At 39.2% G+C, this 16,670-nt stretch overlaps 1 long non-coding RNA gene across 1 annotated transcript in view; it reads right to left on the minus strand.

Annotated features, from left to right (window-relative positions):
• The window catches only part of LOC125964123 (uncharacterized), a 46,469-nt gene extending 34,590 nt beyond the window's left edge, over nt 1-11,879 (minus strand). The window contains exon 1 of the long non-coding RNA XR_007476813.1: nt 11,544-11,879. This is a non-coding gene — a long non-coding RNA (uncharacterized LOC125964123). The remainder of the gene's footprint in view (nt 1-11,543) is intronic.
• Between the last annotated feature and the right edge of the window lie 4,791 nt (nt 11,880-16,670).

Below are 16,670 nucleotides of genomic sequence, written 5' to 3' on the forward strand. Positions count from 1 at the left end.
TGAGAAGTGGTTAGATTCTAGATATCTTTTGAAGATAGTACCTACAAGATTTGCTGATGCTTTGGATGTGAGTATGAGATACGGAAGGAAATCAAGGATGATAAAAGTTTATGGCCTAAGCAGTTGGAAGATCGGGAAAGATGTGAATAGAGCAAGTTTGTGAGAGGAAGATCAAGAGTTTCTTTTGCACAGGTTGGGTTTGAGATGTCTATTAGACAGCCAGGTGATCCCAGATACAGGAGCTCAAAGATGGGGTACTGAGCAAAGGATATAAATTTGCACATTGACAGCACATGCAGCTGCTTAAAGCCATGAGATTGGACAAGCACCTCTAGAAGAGGAGTAGAGATTGCTAAGACTGTGCCCGAAGCACTCCAATAAGAGGTGAGGGAGAAGAAGGAGAACCCCCAAAAGAGAATGAGAAGGAGCAACCAGTGAAGTAGAGGAGAACCAAGATCTGACCAAGCAAAACAAATCATTCTACTTGTTCCTCTATGGCAAAATTAAATTTTGGAGATTTAATCAGTAAAATATTTTACTTTTGTTTCTCTTTGTCAGAACATGATTTTTTCCCCTTCATCACTCTTCTGTTTAAACAAGATCTTGGTCTTCTTCCTCTCTGGGAAAGGTAGACACAGAAGAAACACAAAGAAAGATAAAGGTCAACCTTAAGTTTCCAAAAGCAAAAGTCCTAACGCAAACAAATGTTTTGTGGGAAACAACTGTTTAGCTACTTTTTTATTGACACAATGAGAAGAAAAAAAAACTTCTCTGGGCACTGGGCAAGGAGAAGAGTTAAAAGGGATGCAAAAGATGTGAACACTTCCAAAGAGCTTTTATTTCCAGTTCTATCGCTTATTGGTGTATGACTTAGGGGAGGCATTAAGTTTTATAGGTCTCAGTTTCCCCATCTCTGTGAAGGAGCCCTGCATTTGGCCCCTTCCTGTGTAGTCCAAAAATGAGGGGATGATAAGACAGACAGACAGGCTGCCTGTCTGTCATGCACAAACACCAGATAAGTCCATGATACCACATGAGCCCTTCAGAACTTGGATGTCCTAGAGATAAGGAAGGAAAGCAGAAAATCCTGACTTGACTTAGTGCAGCTAGAATGAACTAATATTGTGTTTTCTGCTATCAAGAATAGTCTCAAAAATGAGACCAACGAGATCAAAACCTAAAGTGACTTTTTTTGCACAACTAACTATTAACTCCACACCTTTACTATTACTAGCCTTCAAGGTTCACTTCACATTTTCTCTCTTCCACGAAGACCTTCTTGATAGGCCCACCAGGCTATGTTACTCAGTTGATACTCAACACACAAGGTCTTGCATTGTTAGTTATCTTTTATGAATATAGCTTATGTCACCTCCTTGAATTCATCAATACTTTCAATTCAACAAGGCTTTTTTAGAGCACTGTATAGAACTGCTTTCAGCCACAAATAACAGTGGATATGGCTTGCACAATTTCACAATTTAATTCTGTTTCTGGCAATTTCAGGACTGACGCAGAGGTTTACCAATATCAACCAGTATCCAGACTCTCTCTACCTTTCTGATCTGCAGTCCTTACCATGTTATCTTTTTATATTTGGCCTTCCTTTTTCAAGCAATGTGGCTGATTTAGCTGCAAACATCACATCTTCACACAACCAAATTTAAGACCAGAGGAAAGGAGCTGATCTCCTTACCATCTCTTTTTATTCAGAAGCAAAAGCCCTCCCAGGAGACTTCTCCTTATACCTAATTAGCCGCAGCTTGGTCACATGGCCACACCTAAACCTCCCTAGCAAATAGGAATTACCAAAGTAGGTTCAGACCCTGGACTCTGGAGTGGTTCATTATTTCCAGAGTATGTTGTAGCCTGAACAAAATTGGGGGTGGGGGAGTCTGTAAACTTAGGAAGAAGTAAGAAACAGCTGCTATGTAAGCTAAGCAGCTAACAGTGTTTGATACAAGCACCATGTTCAAGGCATCCTTGTAGTCCCTCTTTAGAATATAAGAATGAGTTAGGCAACTACAGGTTATGAGCCCAGTGGTTAGACACACAGATACTGGATCCAGACTGCCACACTTCAACCTGGTTCCTTTACTTACTAGCTGTTTGTCTGTAGGTGAGTCACTTACAAACCTTGCAGCTTCAGCTTCCTCAACTGTAAAATGGGGGTAATAATAATACTGACCTTAAAGGATTGCTGTGAGCATAAAATGAGGAGACATACATAAAGCGCTCAGCATGGAGTATAGCACTCAGTAAGTAAATAGTGAGTGTTAGCTATTACTACTATTTCTCTATTCTCCATGGTAAGCAAATAACATGCTAGGTGCTCTTAAAGGTACTGGGACCCAAATGAGATATGATCTCTGCTCTCCCAAAAGTTGCCTTTCCCTGACCCCAAGCCCACTCCTCAGGTTAACCACTCTTGACAGTTTGATGTCTACCCATGTATGTGGATACTCCTCATTTATTTTTATTAAAATGCTATCATATTACCATTCATTCATTCATTCATTCAATAAATAATTACCAAACACTTACTATATGCCAGGGACTGTTCAAAGAGCTGGAAAAACAAGTGAATGAAACAGGTTCTTCAGAAGCATGGTCTCTTCACAATAAAGTTTTCTTCTCAGTCTTCTTAAAGATCTACCTCTTTCTTATTAATAGCTTTCTGCTATCCATTACATGATTCTGCCAAAATGTACTTAACTATTCCCTTTTTAACAGACATTACGGTTCTACTTTTCTACCATTAATTACATGTAAGATCTTGATGAACTTCCTTTAAATGTATCCTACAAACATACAGAGGAGTTTTCTGTTGGCTAGCTTCCTGAAGCAGCTTGCTATATCATAATTTTTCCCTTTCCTCAAACTCAATACGGTGTTTTACACGCAAAGGGTGTTTTAACAACATAGACTCAATGATCATTCTCCACAACCGTCCCTACGGTTCAAGAATCCCTTGAACTTTCTGCATGACTTTTTTTTTACGTTTCAATGAGAGACTGAATTCTTGCATTGAAACAAATAAAAATGTAAAATCCTAATACTATTTTGTAGGATTTAAGTTATAATTCACTCCAGTTTATTAAAAGACTGCTTTGGGGCTTTCCCACCAACAACGTGGCATTTTTAATATGTTCTCATTATTAATTTTTTAAAAAACTGTTCTTTTAAGGAACAAATTTTCAAACTGGCTTTTGAAAGGGTCCCCAGAGAACTACTATGAATTGCTACTGACATGAAGAAAACCAAATATTTACCATGTGGAATTATCATCTGTATATCCACAGGAGCCCTTCCCAGAGGCTGTCTGGGGACCAGCGCCCCTGAATTGCATTTACACTATGTGACAAACAGCAGGGAAGATGTCTTCTCCTGTGTCTTGTCCGTCTGATGTGGGCATCGGTAAGTGACAAACGAGCACAAATGGTCTCTTTGTGTTGAATGGGATCGATGTGGGCTATCACTTATTAAAGCGCTTAATAAGTGTGCACTTTTTACGTGTGTGTTATTTAATTACAAAGGGGAATGGAACTTCAAAGGCATGCACGCTGCAATTTTGTAAAATTACATGTAGGATCAGTCAGTGATGGCTATGAAGGGGTAAAAAAATGTCGTACTTCCGTAATTTGTGAACTTGGAGCATAAGAGGATGTTTGAGAGTGAAGAAGACAGCAAAAACTGCTTAGGTGCATAAAAGTTCAAATGTTCAGGGGGGAAATGAACCTGAGTGGCTTAGAGCATTTTTTCAAACTTTTTTGACTGCAACCCATAAGAGATACATTTTATGTCATGACCCCATGCAGACACACATATACGTGACACACACACGACAAATGGAAGTTTCATAAAATAATACCCTTACTACATGATATTTTCCATCTTATTCCATCCATTTCCATTTTTAATGAGGTTTTTGACCCACTAAATTGATTTCAGGACTGATTGATTGAAAGTTTATTATTATTGATGGTCAGTAGCTATCCACGATAATTAGGTGGGAAAAGTCAACTTCATGAAAGATAGGAAACTCAGGCACATAATTGTCACATACCTCAAGTTTTAGAGTCACAAAGACCTGGGTTTTAGTCCTAGCTCTATCACTAGTCTATCACTTGGAAAAGGTGCTTAAGTTTCATAAGCCTCCATTTCTCCTTCTGTGAAATAGGGATAATAATGGTATCTATTATATGATAGGCTCTCAAATGATAGCTACCATCACCAACATCAGGAGGGAGATGATGATGGTGATATACTCACTCAGCTTGAAATATGTCCCAGAAATGTGAACATAATCCAGGGGAGAGCAAGCCCTACAAAATGCAAGAAACTTCTGTGGTGGTATCATTCTATTTACAAATTATACAGTCACCCAAATAAAGGTTTTCTAGAAAAAGAGTGATCGTGTTTTCCAAATCCTAAAAGGCACAGTTTATAAGATAGTGCTAAGACAAGTACATACACAGGCATGTTCATAGCAGCACTATTCACAGTAGCCAAAAGGTGAAAACAGCACAAATGACCATCAACAAATGAATGGACAAATACACGGTGGAACATTATGCAGTCATAAAAAGGAATAAAGTACTGAAACATGCTACAACATGATCCTCCAAACCATGCTGAGAGAAAGAAGCCAAACAAAAGTCACATACTGTATGATCTCATTTATATGAAATATCCAAAATAGATAAAGCCATAGAGACAAAACGCTGATTGATGGTTGCCAGGGGGTGAGGGGAAGGAGGAGAGGGAGAAAATGCTCAGTGGGTAGGCAGTTTTACTTCAGAGTGATGAAAATGTTTAACTAGACAGAGGTGGCAGTGGCACAACATTATGAATGTACTTGCTGCCACTGAATTGTTTGCTTTAAAACAGTTAATTTTATGATATGTGACTTCCATCTCAATAAATTATTTTTCATAAATGAGAAACCCAATAATTATTAGGAAATTTTATTACCAACTCCCTTCATATAAAAATAATATTATTATTACATTGTTATTCTTTTTTTTTTTTTTTTTTTTTTTTTTTTGCAGTACGTGGGCCTCTCACTGTTGTGGCCTCTCCCATTGTGGAGCACAGGCTCCGGACGCACAGGCTCAGCAGCCATGGCTCATGGGCCCAGCTGCTCCGCGGCATGTGGAATCTTCCCGGACTGGGGCACGAACCCGTGTCCCCTGAATCGGCAGGTGGACTCTCAACAACTGCGCCACCAGGGAAGCCCCTACATTGTTATTCTTAAAAGATTGGTACAATCCAGAGGCATTAAGTCTGTCTTAATAATATTCTGACTAAAAAAAAAAATTCACAGATTCTCCTCAAGAGACAGAAAGAGAAGGCAGCATCTAAAGAAAGCAATGTATTTAATAAAATGCAAAACTCCCACAAGAGCCACACAAATAGATGGAAGACGGAATACCCACTCAAACTTAAATGCAAAAACATGGCACAGACCTAAAGGAAGAAAGTCAATATTCATGAATATTTTTAAAAGGCAAACTTACTTATTGAATCTGGAGATGATATCTGTAAATGGGGAGACCACTCTCATGGGACCAACAAGCTGGAGGAGAGAGAGAGAGAGATTAAGAGAAAATACATTTTTTCTTATTGAGATATATTTGACATACAACATTTTGTAAGTTTAAAGTACAACATATTGATTTGATATATTTATATTGCATTATAATTAGCAATGTAGCGTTAGCTAACACCTTTACCCAGTCACATAATTATCATCTCTCCTAGTGTTGGGAACAATTGAGATCTCATTTCTTGGCAATTTTAATTTTTTTTTTAGTTTATAATAGAGTTTTGTGTCTATAACCACTGTACCGTATATTAGGATTCCAGGACTTACTTATCTATTAGTTGCACACAATAAAAAATTAATAGGAGCAATGTGACACTCTATTATTTAGGTGTCTTAAAACACCTATAATTTGGTGTTTTTAAAAAGGTATAAAATCGGACTTAGGAGCTATCCATTAAAAAAAAAAAGATGTGGGGTTTCAATTAAAGAACTGCTGTGTGGCTGCTTAAAAAAAGAAGCAAAGTTAGATATCACTGATAGAAGTACAGTGCCCATATCCAAAGAAAAGGAAGATAACAGTCCCACTATAATCACTGTTCCGAGTAACACATTTTAAGAGAGACACTGATCTACTATAATATATTCAAAGGAGAACACATTTGGTTGGCAAATGGTCTAGGAAAATATTCCAACAAAAACTGGAGGTATATTGCCTAGGGGAGAGAAAGCAAAGAGAAATACAATACAAAGAAGTTTAGCGGTCACATTCTAAATGAACAAATAAGAAATGAAGAAAATTACAGTGAAAATTATCTATTGAAAAAATCCTCACAAACAACAAGAATTTACTGTATAGCACAGGGAACTATATTCAATATCTTATAATAAACTACAATGGAAAAGAATTAAAAAAAGAATATAGATGTATACATATATATATATATATGTATTGTAATGTAACCGAATCACTTTGCTGTACACCTGAAATGAACACAATATTGTAAGTCAACTACACTTCAATTTTAAAAAATCCTCTAAACCACCTATAGAATACATATATATATGTATATATACACATATACTTTTGTTTATACACACTGAAGTTTGAAAACCTCAGAGGGAACAAACAAAAGGAAAGTATCTATGCAACTGAACGGGCTTCAAATCTTTAGGATAATTTATCAACTCAAGAAGTGAATGGGAGGCTGTATAAGTTTCCTAGGGCTGTTGTAACAAAATACCACAGACTTGAGGGCTTAAAACAACAGAAATGTATTTCCCCCACAATTCTATACAGATGCTAGACATCTGAAATCAACATGTCAGCAGGACCACACTCTCTCTGAGACTTGGGATGGACTCCTCCTTGCATTTTCCTAGTTTCTTATAGTGGCATCAATCCTTGGTGTTCCTTGGCCTTGTAAAAAATTAATAAACAGAAATCTCAATTAAATAGAGTCAGGAAACCAGAAGGGGGAGCTCTCGTGCCCTGGGATGATAGCCAAGCCCACGAGGAGGAAGAAAGACCTCCTCTTCTCTCCTGGCAACAACTCAGCCAATGAAAAGCTCTGTTTTTCTGGACTCATTGTTTACTATAGCCCTCCAGACTTCCTCTTCCCCTCTATAAAAATGCTGTCCTTCCCTTGCTGTGCTGGGACTTGCACATGGCTTGCCATGGTTGTAGACCCCAAACTGCAATTCTTTCCTGATCCTGAATAAACTCGTTTTTGCTGGAGATATAACTAGCAGTGTATTTGTTTTAGGCCAACAGCCTGCAGCTGCATCACTCAAATCTCTGCTTCTGTTGTCATGTGACATTCTCCCTGTGTGTCTCTGTCTTCACATGACACTTTCCTTTTCTTATAAGGACACTAGTCATGTTGGATTAAGGCCCACTCTAATAATTACATCTTAACTTGATTATATCTGCAAAGGTCCTACTTCCAAATAAGGTCACATTCACATATACCTATCTTTTTGGTGCACACAATTCAACCCATAATAGAAGAATAAGCAAAATAGATTCTAAAGTAAATTTGCACACAGCAAGGTGTCCACCATTCGGTTTCATAGTAAGCCCTTATAACATCAACAGATGTTACAGATGTTTGTTGATATGATAATTAATGTTTGCTAGGCTTCCATCTAAATTTTCCTTGTTCCAACCCACATGCATACCGTATGAAACTCTGAAAACTTTGGAAAGTTTTGGGAAGGAACTGGGCCAGCTGTTTTCTGTCTTTCTAAATTGACATTCTTCTGTGCTGACCCCAGTAACCAGCTTTACTTTCCTGTCCATGGGCAGCTTTCTGGGGAGGTCAGGTTCTAAAGCCACCAGGTAAGTACATTCAGGTGAGATGGTACGGTCTTGGCCTCACTACTTAATAGCCACAGGCTTCAGTCACCTCATATATAAAATGGAAACAGTAACATACCCCCCTCACAAGGTCACTGTGCATAAGTGAGGTAATATCTGTGAGAAGTACACTGAGAACAAATGCTGGTCCCTTGCAAGTGCTCAACAAATGGCAGCTATGTTCATTGTAATTATTTAAACAAGCTCTATCGTGTGAAAAGAGATTTAGTGAATTCTACAGTGATTTTAAGTGAATTCTTACTTAGAGTAGTAAGTAAGCAATTATAGGGATCCATAAGTGGTCTGGTCTGCTTTGCAAAACAGAGTTCCCCATTGACAGATATGTGTAAACGAGGCTGTACCCATCTGTCAGGGATGCCACAGGAAGTTTGCTCTTATCTGGACATAGAGGGATAACACCTACCTTACAGCGTTATTGTAAAGACTAAGAAAATCACAAAGGAAAAAGGCATGACTCAGTAGTTGAAATATAGCGAGGTGTTCAGGGGTGGTATTACTAATCACGTTTGTTACTAGGTCATTGTTAGAGAAGATTCTTGCCCAGAACAGAAAAATCAATTGAAAGACTCCCTTCCAATTCTCAGCTGACATAGTTTTACAGGAAGACCTACTGCTGAGTATATTTTCTAGTTTATTTAATATCTGCCTTGTGAATAAAGAAATAAACCTAGGGGTCTAAGGGCTGAGATTTTGAGGACTCATAAAAATGTTTATTCTGAGATATTCATGGCAGCATTGTTTTTAAAAAGTTAAGACTGAGAAATAATTAAAACACACAAAGTTAGAGAATTGGATAAATAAACAGTAGTACATGACTAAGAACACAGGCTCTGGAGTCAGCCGGCCAGGTCTGAAGCTCCACTCTGCCTTTGGCAAGTTAAACTCTCTCAGCCACGCTTTACTTTTTTTCAGAGAGTGGTTGTGAGAATTAAAGCAGGTAAAGCATTTAGCATAGCACCCGACATAATAACAAGCCTTCAGTGACGGTGATGATGCTGTGGGTCCATCTTTTCTTGCTTCGTAAATAAAACTAGTAAATGTAGCTAAATTTTCTTTAAGTAGGTCATACAATAGAGAAACGACAATACACTAACCCAATGATGAAAATTAGCATTACCAATGGTCATTGTGTATCACAATGTATCACATCCAGATGTGATATGCTAAGACAGATACGACATCACCAAGTAGAATTCTGACCAGGAATACGTAATCTGAGCATAGTCAAAAAAAGCAAAAATTAAACCCAAATTGAGGAACATTCTATAAAATAAATGGCCTTTATTCCAAAATGTCAGTCATGAAAGGCAAAGAAAGGCTAAACACACAGTTCCAGATTAAAGGAGACCAAAGAGACATGACCACTCAGTGCTATATGTGATCCTGGACTAGATCTTGGGCTAGAGGCAAAAAAAATGTTGTAAAAAAACATTATTGGGGGAGCTTCCGGAAAGATAGCGGAAAAGTAAGACGCGGAGATCACCTTCCCCCCCCCCCAAAGATACATCAGAAATACATCTACGCGTGGAACAACTCCTACAGAACACCTACTGAACGCTGGCAGAAGACCTCAGACCTCCCAAAAGGCAAGAAACCCCCCACGTACCTGGGTAGGGCAAAAGAAAAAAGAATAAACAGAGACAAAAGGATAGGGACGGGACCTGCACCAGTGGGAGGGAGCTGTGAAGGAGGAAACGTTTCCACACACTAGGAAGCCCCTTCGCGGGCGGAGACTGCGGGTGGCAGAGGGGGAAAGCTTTGGAGCCGCGGAGGAGAGCGCAGCAACAGGGGTGCGGAGGACAAAGCGGAGAGATTCCCGCACAGAGGATCGGTGCCGACCGGTACTCACCAGGCTGAGAGGCTTGTCTGCTCACCCGCCGGGGCGGGCGGGGCTGGGAGTTGAGGCTCGGGCTTCGGTCGGAGCGCCGGGAGAGGACTGTGGTTGGTGGCGTGAACACAGCCTGCAGGGCTAGCCGTGCACCACGGCTAGCCGGGAGGGAGTCCGGGAAAAGGTCTGGACCTGCTGAAGAGTCAAGAGACTTTTTCTTGCCTCTTTGTTTCCTGGTACGCGAGGAGAGGGGATTAAGAGCGCTGCTTAAAGGAGCTCCACAGACGGGCGCGAGCCGCGGCTAAAAGCGCGGACCCCAGAGACGGGCAGGAGACGCTAAGGCTGCTGCTGCTGCCACCAAGAAGCCTGTGTGCGAGCACAGGTCACTCTCCACACCTCCCTTCCGCGGAGCCTGTGCAGCCCGCCACTGCCAGGGTCCCGGGATCCAGGGACAACTTCCCCGGGAGAACGCACGGCGCGCCTCACGCTGGTACAACGTCACGCCGGCCTCTGCCGCCGCAAGCCCGCCCCGCACGCAGTGCCCCTCCCTCCCCCCGGCCTGAGTGCGCCAGAGCCCCCGAATCAGCGGCTCCTTTAACCCCGTCCTGTCTGAGCAAAGAACAGACGCCCTCCGGTGACCTACACGCAAAGGCGGGGCCAAATCCAAAGTTGAGCCCCTGGGAGCTGTGAGAACAAAGAAGAGAAAGGGAAATCTCTCCCAGCAGCGTCAGAAGCAGCAGATTAAAGCTCCACAATCAACTTGCTGTGGAATACATGAATAGACAACGAATCATCCCAAATTGAGGAGGTGAACTTTGAGAGCAAGATTTATGCTGTATAGCTTTGCTTCCCCCATTTGTCCTACGGTTCTATCCGTCCGTTTTTTTTTTCTTTCTTTTTAAATTATTTTTTAATTATTTTTCTTAATAATTATTTTTTATTTTAATAACTTTATATTTTATCTTATTTTACTTTATCTTTCTTTTTTTCCTTCCTTCCCTCCTTCCTTCCTTCCTCGCTCCCTCCCTCCCTCCTTTCTTTCTTTCTTTGTTTCCTTCTTTCTTTCTTTCTTTCTACTTCTACTAATTCTTTCTTTCTACTTTTTCTCCCTTTTATTCAGAGCCGTGTGGATGAAAGGCTCTTGGTGCTGCAGCCAGGAGTCAGTGCTGTGCCTCTGAGGTGGGAGAGCCAACTTCAGGACACTGGTCCACAAGAGACCTCCCAGCTCCACATAATATCAAATGGTGAAAACTTCCCAGAGATCTCCATCTCAACACCAGCACCCAGCTTCACTCAACGACCAGCAAGCTACAGTGCTGGACATCCTATGCCAAACAACTAGCAAGACAGGAACACAACCCCACCCATTAGCAGAGAGGCTGCCTAAAATCATAAGTCCACAGAAACCCCAAAACACACCACCAGACGTGGACCTGCCCACCAGAAAGACAAGATCCAGCCTCATCCACCAGAACACAGGCACTAGTCCCCACCACTAAGGAACCTACACAACCCACTGAACCAACCTTAGCCACTGGGGACAGACACCAAAAACAACGGGAACTATGAGCCTGCAGCCTGCAAAAAGGAGACCACAAACAGTAACATAAGCAAAATGAGAAGACAGAAGAACACAGCAGATGAAGGAGCAAGATAAAAACCCACCAGACCTAACAAATGAAGAGGAAATAGGCAGTCTACCTGAAAAAGAATTCAGAATAATGACAGTAAAGATGATCCAAAATATTGGAAATAGAATGGACAAAATGCAAGAAACATTTAACAAGGACCTAGAAGAACTAAAGAGGAAACAAACAATGATGAACAACACAATATATGAAATTAAAAATACTCTAGATGGGATCAATAGCAGAATAACTGAGCAGAAGAACGGATAAGTGACCTGGAAGATAAAATAGTGGAAATAACTACTGCAGAGCAGAATAAAGAAAAAAGAATGAAAAGAACTGAGGACAGTCTCAGAGACCTCTGGGACAACATTAAACGCACCAACATTCAAATCATAGGGGTTCCAGAAGAAGAAGAGAAAAAGAAAGGGACTGGGAAGATACTTGAAGAGATTATAGTTGAAGACTTCCCTAATATGGGAAAGGAAATAGTTAATCAAGTCCAGGAAGCACAGAGAGTCCCATAGAGGATAAATCCAAGGAGAAATATGCGAAGACACATATTAATCAAACTGTCAACAATTAAATGCAAAGAAAACATATTAAAAGCAGCAAGGGAAAAACAACAAATAACACACAACGGAATCCCCATAAGGTTAACAGCTGATCTTTCAGCAGAAACTCTGCAAGCCAGAAGGGACTGGCAGGACATATTTAAAGTGATGAAGGAGAAAAACCTACAACCAAGATTACTCTACCCAGCAAGGATCTCATTCAGATTTGATGGAGAAATTAAAACCTTTACAGACAAGCAAAAGCTGAGAGACTTCAGCACCACCAAACCAGCTTTACAACAAATGCTAAAGGACCTTCTCTATGCAAGAAGCACAAGAGAAGGAAAAGACCTACAATAACGAACCCAAAACAATTAAGAAAATGGGAATAGGAACATACATATCGATAATTACCTTACATGTAAATGGACTAAATGCTCCCACCAAAAGAAACAGACTGGCTGAATGGATACAAAAACAAGACCCATATATTTGCTGTCTACAAGAGACCCACTTCAGACCTAGAGACACATACAGACTGAAAGTAAGGGGATGGAAAAAGATATTTCACGCAAATGGAAACAAAAAGAAAGCTGGAGTAGCAATTATCATATCAGACAAAATGGACTTTAAAATAAAGACTATTACAAGAGACAAAGAAGGACACTACATAATGATCAAGGGATCCAAGAAGAAGATATAACAATTGTAAATATTTATGCATCCAACATAGGAGCACCTCAATACATAAGGCAAATACTGACAACCATAAAAGGGGAAATCGACAGTAACACATTCATAGTAGGGGACTTTAACACCCCACTTTCACCAATGGACAGATCATCCAAAATGAAAATAAATAAGGAAACACAAGCTTTACATGATACATTAAACAAGATGGACTTAATTGATATTTATAGGACATTCCATCCAAAATCAACAGAATACATATTTTTCTCAAATGTTCATGGAACATTCTCCAGGATAGATCATATCTTGGGTCACAAGTCAAGCCTTGGTAAATTTAAGAAAATTGAAATTGTTTCAAGTATCTTTTCCAACCACAACGCTATGAGACTAGATATCAATTACAGGAAAAAATCCCTAAAAAATACAAACACATGGAGGCTAAACAATACACTACTTAATAACGAAGTGATCACTGAAGAAATCAAAGAGGAAATAAAAAAATACCTAGAAACAAATGACAACGGAGACACGATGACCCAAAATTTATGGAATGCAGCAAAAGCAATTCTAAAAGGAAAGTTTATAGCAATACAATCCTACCTTAAGAAACAGGAAACATCTCGAATAAACAATCTAACCTTGCACCTAAAGCAATTAGAGAAAGAAGAACAAAAAAATCCCCAAAGTTAGCAGAAAGAAAGAAATCATAAAAATCAGATCAGAAATAAATGAAAAAGAAATGAAGGAAACAACAGCAAAAATCAATAAAACTAAAAGCTGGTTCTTTGAGAAGATAAAAAAAAAATGATAAACCATTAGCCAGACTCATCACAAAAAAAAGGGAGAAGACTCAAATCAATAGAATTTAAAATGAAAAAGGAGAAGTAACAACTGACACTGCAGAAATACAAAAGATCATGAGAGATTACTACAAGCAACTCTATGCCAATAAAATGCACAACCTGGAAGAAATGGACAAATTCTTAGAAATGCACAACCTGCCAAGACTGAATCAGGAAGAAATAGAAAATATGAACAAACCAACCACAAGCACTGAAATTGAAACTGTGATTAAAAATCTTCCAACAAACAAAAGCCCAGGACCAGATGGCCTCACAGGCGAATTCTATCAAACATTTAGAGAAGAGCTAACACCTATCCTTCTCAAACTCTTCCAAAATATAGCAGAGGGAGGAACACTCCCAAGCTCATTCTACGAGGCCACCATCACCTTGATACCAAAACCAGACAAGGGTGTCACAAAGAAAGAAAACTACAGGCCAATATCACTGATGAACATAGATGCAAAAATCCTCAACAAAATACTAGCAAACAGAATCCAACAGCACATTAAAAGGTTCATACACCATGATCAAGTGGGGTGTATTCCAGGAATGCAAGGATTCTTCAATATACGCAAAACAATCAATGTGATAAACCATATTAACAAATTGAAGGAGAAAAACCATATGATCATCTCAATAGATGCAGAGAAAGCTTTCGACAAAATTCAACACCCATTTATGATAAAAAACCCTCCACAAAGTAGGCATAGAGGGAACTTTCCTCAACATAATAAAGGCCATATATGACAAACCCACAGCCAACGTCGTCCTCAATGGTGAAAAACTGAAACCATTTCCACTAAGATCAGCAACAAGACAAGGTTGCCCACTCTGACCACTCTTATTCAACATAATTTTGGAAGTTTTAGCCACAGCAGTCAGAGAAGAAAAGGAAATAAAAGGAATTCAAATTGGAAAAGAAGAAGTAAAGCTGTCACTGTTTGTGGATGACATGATACTATACATAGAGAATCCTAAAGATGCTACCAGAAAACTACTAGAGCTAATCAATTAATTTGGTAAAGTAGCAGGATTCAAAATTAATGCACAGAAATCTCTGGCATTCCTATACGCTAATGATGAAAAATCTGAAAGTGAAATCAATAAAACACTCCCATTTACCATTGTAACAAAAAGAATAAAATATCTAGGAATAAACCTACCTAAGGAGACAAAAGACCTGTATGCAGAAAATTATAAGAAACTAATGAAAGAAATTAAAGATGATACAAATAGATGGAGAGATATACCATGTTCTTGGATTGGAAGAATCAACATTGTGAAAATGACTCTATTACCCAAAGCAATCTACAGATTCAATGCAATCCCTATCAAACTACCACTGATACTTTTCACAGAACTAGAACAAAAAAATTCACAATTTGTATGGAAACACAAAAGACCCCGAATAGCCAAAGCAATCTTGAGAACGAAAAACGGAGCTGGAGGAATCAGGCTCCCTGACTTCAGACTATACTACAAAGCTACAGTAATCAAGACAGTATGGTACTGGCACAAAAACAGAAAGATAGATCAATGGAACAGGATAGAAAGCCCAGAGATAAACCCACGCACATATGGTCACCTTATCTTTGATAAAGGAGGCAGGAATGTACAGTGGAGAAAGGACAGCCTCTTTAATAAGTGGTGCTGGGAAAACTGGACAGGTACATGTAAAAGTATGAGATTAGATCACTCCCTAACACCATACACAAAAATAAACTCAAAATGTATTAAAGACCTAAATGTAAGGCCAGAAACTATCAAACTTTAGAGGAAAAGATAGGCAGAACTCTCTATGATATAAATCACAGCAATATCCTTTTTGACCCACCTCCTAGAGAAATGGAAATAAAAACAAAAATAAACAAGTGGGACCTAATGAAACTTCAAAGCTTTTGCACAGCAAAGGAAACCATAAACAAGACCAAAAGACAACCCTCAGAATGGGAGAAAATATTTGGAAATGAAGCAACTGACAAAGGATTAATCTCCAAAATTTACAAGCAGCTCATGCAGTTCAATATCAAAAAAACAAAGAACCCAATCCATAAATGGGCAGAAGACCTAAATAGACATTTCTCCAAAGAAGATATACAGACTGCCAACAAACACATGAAAGAATGCTCAACATGATTAATCATTAGAGAAATGCAAATCAAAACTACAATGAGATATCATCTCACACCAGTCAGAATGGCCATCATCAAAAAATCTAGAAACAATAAATGCTGGAGAGGGTGTGGAGAAAAGGGAACACTCTTGCACTGTTGGTGGGAATGTAAATTGATAACAGCTACTGTGGAGAACAGTATGGAGTTTCCTTAAAAAACTACAAATAGGATTACCATATGACCCAGCAATCCCACTACTGGGAATATACCCTGAGATAACCATAATTCAAAAAGAGTCAGGTACCAAAATGTTCACTGCAGCTCTATTTACAATAGCCCAGAGATGGAAACAACCTAAGTGTCCATCATCAGATGAATGGATAAAGAAGATGTGGCACATATATACAATGGAATATTACTCAGCCATAAAAAGAAACGAAATTGAGCTATTTGTAATGAGGTGGATAGACCTAGAGTCTGTCATACAGAGTGAAGTAAGTCAGAAAGAGAAAGACAAATACCGTATGCTAACACATATATATGGAATTTAAGGGGAAAAAAATGTCATGAAGAACCTAGGAGTAAGACAGGAATAAAGACACAGACCTACTAGAGAATGGACTTGAGGATATGGGGAGGGGGAAGTGTAAGCTGTGACAAAGCGAGAGAGAGGCATGGACCTATTTACACTACCAAATGTAAGGTAGATAGCTAGTGGGAAGCAGCCGCATAGCACAGGGAGATCAGCTTGGTGCTTTGTGACCGCCTGGAGGGGTGGGATAGGGAGGTTGGGAAGCGGGGAGACGCAAGGGGGAAGAGATATGGGAACATATGTATATGTATAACTGATTCAGTTTGTTATAAAGCAGAAACTAACACACCATTGTAAAGTAATTATACTCCAATAAAGATGTAAAAAAATAAAAAACAAAAACAAAAACATTATTGGGACAATTGGCAAAACGTGAATATGAACCATAGATAAAAGTACTGTATTAATTACCTTCTAAATTTAATAACTGTACTGTGGCTATATAAGAAAATATCTTCGTTCTTAGGAAATGGGCACTGAGGTATGATGAAATA

Source organism: Orcinus orca, chromosome 3 (assembly GCF_937001465.1).
Source record: "Orcinus orca chromosome 3, mOrcOrc1.1, whole genome shotgun sequence".
In the NCBI taxonomy this organism is placed as follows: domain Eukaryota; kingdom Metazoa; phylum Chordata; class Mammalia; order Artiodactyla; family Delphinidae; genus Orcinus; species Orcinus orca.